The sequence below is a fragment of the Tupaia chinensis genome, unplaced genomic scaffold, assembly GCF_000334495.1.
Source record: "Tupaia chinensis unplaced genomic scaffold, TupChi_1.0 Scaffold000292_1, whole genome shotgun sequence".
NCBI classification, from domain to species: domain Eukaryota; kingdom Metazoa; phylum Chordata; class Mammalia; order Scandentia; family Tupaiidae; genus Tupaia; species Tupaia belangeri.
Genome location: NW_006159777.1, coordinates 3,120,226 through 3,127,110, shown reverse-complemented (window position 1 = coordinate 3,127,110; position 6,885 = coordinate 3,120,226).

Genomic DNA, 6,885 nt, shown 5'->3' with positions numbered 1-6,885 from the left:
GAACTATCCCACATGGCCAGACGAGCACTGAACTGTCCTATTGGAACATGGAGAGGGACCAGCTGGCGAGGGCCGGGTCACCCGCAAGCGCCCTGCTCAGCCTTGGTGGCCCGAGACGAGAGGGAGAGAGTTTTCATGTCCAGCGAAGAGGCGGGAGAAGGTGCACGGTCCTCCTTCAGACGGGAAGAGTTTGGATCATCCAATGGCTTCTTGGCCTCTACAACAGCAATCTCTCAGCAGCAAACCACCAGCCAAGCCCAGAAGTGTCAGCAAGTTTGAGCATATCTGGGAATTAGTGTCTGGGGGCTAGGAAGTGAATTAACTGGATTTTTACGTCCATCTAAAGAAAAGGTCACTTTAGGTGACCCAGGAGCTAAGTCTGCCCGTGGCCGACCGATCGCTGTTGGATTTAACGAAGTGGCCGAGGGCTCAGGCAGACATCACGGAGAAGGAGGGGACTGGCATTTCTACCGTGCCCAGTGCGTGCTCGGCACCGCGCCAGCACTCCATGGGGCTGTCTTGCTCAATCTTTCTGACCACCCCGTGGAGCTGACGAAACCAAAGCACCCCGCCAGCCAATCCGGGGTGGTACTCAGCCCCGCTTTCCAGCTGTGTGACTGAGCCTCTCAGCCTAAACTTTCACATCTGAAAAGCAGGAGGAAGAGCACCCAGGTCGTAGAGGAAGTCAGACGGGACTGCACACGGGGGATATGTGCATGAGAAAACCATGCATGGATAGCAACAGGTTTTGCAACAAAATTAACTTGCACTTTAATCCCACTTTTCTGTGAACTTTTTTTTTCACGGCCAGTGGGCACATAAGGTAGAGAGAGAGAGATTGAAAGGCATAGTGGTCCAGGCACCAGTCTCCCACATGGATGACTGAGGTTCGAGCCCTAGACCCAACAGCTTGAAACTCATACTGGGTACTTGTGCATGCCCAAGATACCGAGAGGAGAATGAAGGAGAAGGGATTGCAGCATGGCCATCCCCCCGAGGGGGTGATTTCTTGCTTTCTCTCCGGCAAGTGCATGTGTCCTACCGTAAAAGCAGAGGAAGTGGGTCATGTCTGGCATGGTTTTCAAGATGCCAGGGCCCGGTTCAAAGGTAGCCAGCCATGTGGGACCCAGTCCCCTTAACCACTGTACTATGGGCCTGGCTCCTCCACAAATTTTTTTGTAGTACCTCCACATGTTAAAGAATACACCTCCTGCTGGCTCAGCTCCGGGAAGTCATAAAGGGTTGGCTAATACCAAGAGCTGGAGAGGTTAGGGAGGTCATCCGGGAGCCCAGGGCTCATGAGAGCTTGGGAAAAGATTAAATCTTAATTTGCTGCAGTAAGAGGGTTTTGCTCTGTTGAAGATGGCGGTGAGCAGTTTGGTTGACTCTGCAGTGTTAGGGAAGGTGCAGGAGACCCCTGGCCCCAGTTCTGGCTAGACCGTGGGTGTATCCACGTCACGGGCCCTCAGTCTTCACATCTGTCAAATGACACCTCTGGATGCCACGATCTCTATACTTCTTCCCGTTCTGTGAGTCTCCGGCCCTCAGAACCTGCTGTTCCAAAACACAAATCCATTTATATCATCTTAACCGTCCCATTTCGGCTTTTCACATGTGACAGGCAGCTTAGGCGGTACAAGAAAAATAACTCTCACATAATTTCAAAACAAAACAAAGCCAGCTACACCGAGCACCTCCGAATTGGACATGCTTTCCACTTCTTGCCCTGTTCACCTGCACAGGGAACAAAAACAAGACTTTTTTTTTCTTCTTTTTTTAATAACACTCACATTGTCTTTCTACCTGGCTTTTCATTTGGGCCCTGGGCCAGCAACCCGGATAAGATCTTCCAGGAACTTCTATACTGTCACATACTTATGCAAATTGGCAACGTGTTTATAGCAACAGGCACAACAGGCTCCAATTAGCGAAAAGCAGTTGGGCAGCCCACGCAGCTCTGAGCACCCAGCAGGACAGCCTCCCCAGGGCCCGCTTGGAGGCTCCAGGCTTCATCCTGGCCGCTGCCTGCTTGAACCCGGCCGGTCCAGCCCACTGTCTCCTGAGGCTGGGTTTCCCATCTGCTGTCAGAAGTGTGGTGGTCCCATTTCACGGGCGGCTGGGGAAGGTGAACTGGGTTGGGTGGGTCACAGCGATTCTAGGGAGGAGGCCATGCCTCAGCACCCTCACCAGGCCACAGGCCCTGGGTGAAGTGAGGCCTACAGGCCACGGGCTCCGGTGTGCAGGTTAGGTCAGGGCTATAAGGTTAGACAGACCGAGATTAGGAGATGGGTTCATGTCCCAGCTCCACCACTTACTAGCTGGAAGACTTTAGGTAAGACCCTCGCCTTCTGAGCGTCTTGTTTTCCTTACTTGTAAAACAGAAAGGCCGGAGCTGGACTTCATCATGGCCTTGCCTCCTAGCTATGGTAACGTCACCCTCTCACTGGGCTGCTGGAGTTCATGGCTTTGCTGGACACGTAGCAAGCCTTCGATCAATGGGCATGGTCATATGCCCACCACCATCGCTGTCATCACTGTCATCCTCATCTGGGACCTTGCCCAGCTGTACTTTGAGAGAGTCTCAGGACTACATGAAGGATGGGCTCTATGGGAAATTCATTGTGAGCTACTGACTGACTCAGGAGCAGGGCAGGCAACTGTCAGCTTCTCAGAGCCTGTGGGGGGATGGCCAGACTTCCTGAAAGGGGGTCCAGTGCTCATTGTTTCTCAAATGCAGTCAGGATGGTTTGGTCTGGCTCGCTTATCTTCTCTCTTATCATGTTTGAAGGCCGTGAGGTAAACAGCGTCTTATTAGCTGTACTGCGCTGGTGTGCTTCTTACGTAATTATGACTGCTGTGGACGCCACTGAATCTAACGCTCATGTGCGTGTGCAACGGTTTGGTTTTGGCAATGAACTGCTGCTGTCTGCAGCCCCTTTTAGAGAAAGGGGCACCTGACCATCCAGAGCTGCTCTGTGCGGCCCTGTGCTGCCCTGCTAGCTAGCTCTGCTTGACTCGGCCTTGGTTTAGGCTGGCGAGCCTCATGGCCTTGGCTAGCTCACTGGGAGCTCCAAGAGGGCGAGAGCTGTTCCCTGAGCATTCTCCGCATGGTTACTAGCTCACAGAGGGAGGAGCACAGCAGTGGGCGCTGCTGTGGGCTGTGCAAGCCTCCTAAGAGTGCCGCGAGCGCCCATCAAACTCAGCAATAAACAGCATGGCATCGGTGCCTCGCGTCTGTCCCAACTCCCTGCGTTTCTGTTCAACCCACCCTCTGGAGGCGCAAAGAACCTCACAGAACAGTTTTCGAATCCCCTTCCACTGTGGGCATCCTGGAGATCAGCAATCCATGAGATAATCTGGGCCCAGTGCTGCAACGCACGGAATACACCAGGGAAATGTGACTCAAGGTCTCGTGAGGGAGTACACGCTGAGAGATGGAGAGAACGCCTGAGGGAGGAGAGAAAACAAAGGCCGTGAGGAGATGGGGGGTAAACACAGGAAACGGTGCGAGGGAACCACCTGGTCCCTGCAGCACGTGAGGACCCAGTGGCCCCCGCTTCTCAGGGCACCCACTCACGGGCCAGCCTTTCTACTGCAGTTTCCAGGTGAGTGTCAGACACCGCAGGCCCTGAGCCTCGCCAGGAGCCCAGCTAGGAGGCGGTGCCTCTAGGAGGTGGTGCCTCCAGGCGGTAAGCCCCTTTGTCTAATGTCACCCTCTAGAGTTTCTGTGTGAGAGGAAGGCTGGTTTAGATTGTAGTTTGCAGGTCATTCAAACTCCCCTTAGCCTGTGTAGTTACATCATTAAGAACAGTCTTAGCTTAGTTTTGACTTTGTCACCAGAGAATTTTCATTCATAGCCTTGGTTCAACTTTTACCTTAAAAACATTGTAAAAACTGGGACTAGCAGTTAGAGTAATGACTGTCACTGGATTCCCCTGTAGTCGACCGTGGTTCGAGTCCCGGACCCGGAGGCTTAAACTCACACTGGGCATGTGTGCATGCGTACCCAAGATCCTGAGAGGAGAATGGAGGAGAAGGGACTGCAGCATGGCCATCGCCCCTGGGGGGGAGGGTGATTTCTTGCTTTCTGTCTCTGTGTCTCTCTTTGTCTTTCTGGTGAGTGCACACGCCTTATAGCAAAAACCTCTAAAAAATATTGTGAAAATTTGCTCTGTTGAGATGTTTAATTGAAATCTTACCAAAAACAAAATCAACGAGAAAACAATTATGATCGAGGGTGCAGTCTAGAGGGGAGAGAAGCAGCCTCTGTGGTCTCCTCACGCTCTGATCCCCTTTCCCCCACCCTCAGAATCTTGGGCAGATCAGGGACCTGAACCCACAGCCTGGTGGCTTCCAGCACTGCAGATGGTGAGCTATGGACTACACCACCAAGCTGAGCCTCCCCCAAAAAACATTTTTTAAAAAATGAGGCTTAGATCACCCCTTCCTGCCCCTCTTTCTCGTTAACCCAGCGTTACCACAAAAGCTGAGACCCGCCTCTACAGCTCCAGTCTCCTGAGTCCTCCCCTCGTAGTGCACTGCGACCTCACAGTGAATCCGCTGTCAGCCTGTTCTCTTCGCAGTCCTCGGGAAAGGAAAAACCCCAGGGGCCTGGACTAGTGCAGAGAACAGCATCCCGCCCGCACGCTGTTTAGCTTGGATGAGGACTGCATGGGTAATAATGTAAAGTGTCCAGGGAGCAGGGCCCGGGGCGTTCCTCCACCCCATCCTCATCCAGGTGATCGGTGACAGGGTGTAGACCACGCTCTGCCATGTGCAGTTGCAGGTCGTGCTGTGTGCGACCTGTGGCTCTTCCCTCCTGCTGCTATTAGTGCTGGCCGGGGCCCGCTCTGCTAGGGGTTCGAGGCAGAGGCAGCAAACCTTCCTGCAGGTGGTAGTGATCAATTAGGACCCGAGTGGGAGTCTCATGCAGCCTGTCGAAGCAGGGAGAAAGGCCCTTCTCTCCAGTGTTGGAGGGCTGGCTCTTGTTCTTTATCTTTGTTTGTACTGAGAGTGCAAATTCAAACAAAACCAAAAGGCTTACTCTTAAATCCAAGACCCTGAGAAGGGACTCTTCCCCTCACTTAGTCATTCAAAGATCGTTTACTAGGCCCCCGCCATGTGTGCAGCACTGCGTGCCAAATTCCTGCAAGAAGTTGAGGTAGGAGGGCCGCCGGCAGGAGCCCATGGGGGCTGATACCCCGGGAGGCTGTGTTGGGGAGACAGCCATCCTTCCACGATGCAGGGATTCCAGTGGGGCTGGCAATCAGATCCCTCCACCCGACCCCCAGCAGAAGAGTGGACAAGTGACTAAGCCACTGTCCCACCGAAGACCCACACTCTGGGTGGGGCACAAACGCTAGAGCTGTGTTCTCCAAGAGTGCCCAGTGCTAAGGCCTGGGGCCGCTTATTTCCTAGGTGTTTGGGGAAACCGTTCTTCGCCTTCCCCAAATTTGGTTTGTTGGTCACTTCTCTTCAATTCTGAGATCTACTCAGTACCCTTTCCCTTCCTGATATATTACTTTTAGCTTAAGTTAGTCTGGACTTAGAGTTACGCTTGAAAACAAAAATTCCTAACTGATCCTTAAATGATCTTAAGCGGAAGCTCTGGCCTCGGAGCCAGAAGCCCTAATTCTGAGTTCTGAGTTGCTCTGCTATTCGCCATCGCTGTCTCCTCGCCTGGACAGGTTGCTCTTTGAGCCCAATCAGGGACAAGAAGCCTCAACTGGGTCCCCATGCTACAACCCACACCTGGTCTCAGCCGGCCCGATTGTGGACATACACATGCACACCAGGATACATACATACAAAGAATAGTCATAGCTAAACTTTAAAGAAATAGCAAAGACCTGCAACTTGTCTAATACTTCTTGAAATGAGAACGCATAAACAACCCATAGTATCTTCATAAAGTGGAATATTCACCAGTGTGGAAGTAAAACAGCTACAGCATGACTCTTTCCTGTGGATAAACCCAATAACATCATATTGGTGGGACCAGCAGTTAGCGTAATGGCTAGGTCACTGGACTCCCATGTAGTCAACCGCAGTTCGAGTCCTGGACCTGGTGGCTTAAACTCACGCCGGATGTGTGTGCGTGCATGCCCAAGATCCCGAGAGGAGAATGGAGGAGAAGGGATTGCAGTGTGGCCATCCCCCCTGGGGGGTGATTTCTCGCTTTCTGTCTCTCTGTCTCCCTGTCTCTGTCTTTCTGGTGAGCACACATGCCCTATAGCAAAAACCTCTCCAAAAAAAAAGGCCTCATATTGGATAAAAAGAGCAAGTCCGGGAAGATCTGCTCCAGTGTGACACCGTGTTTACACAGCTTGGAAACAGAGCTGCACTGAGACTACCTAAGCAAAACTGAGTAATAGACATTCAGGCACAAAGATTGCTGTAACATAGGGGTCAGGTGGTGGCACAGCAGGGGTACAATCGGACTCACATGGGAAGGTCCTGGGTTCACATCCTGGATCTCCCTGCACACCCTGAAGGTACATGTGTGTGCCCGTGGTCCGGGCTGGCTGAGCCTGGGTATGCACTGTGACGTGGGGACTTTGTCAGGTTGCCCATCTGCCCCTACCCCTCTAATGGAAGTAATGGAAGAAGTATCAGGCCGTTGGGAAAGCCATGGTGCATCTTTGCATAGAACAAGTAGGTCATGTCTTTCCTACCAGCTCAACAAGTAAAGTTAAAAAAAAGGCAAAGCAATACTAAGCACAACATTTAGAAAAATGGTTATTATCTCTAGGGGAAAGTCCCCATCCTTTGGAAAGGAGCTGTAAGTTACTAATATTCCCTTTTTTTTTTTTAACCTTTGGAGAGGTTTTTGCTATAGGGTGCGTGCACTCGCCAGACAGACAGAGAGAGACATAAGAGACAGAA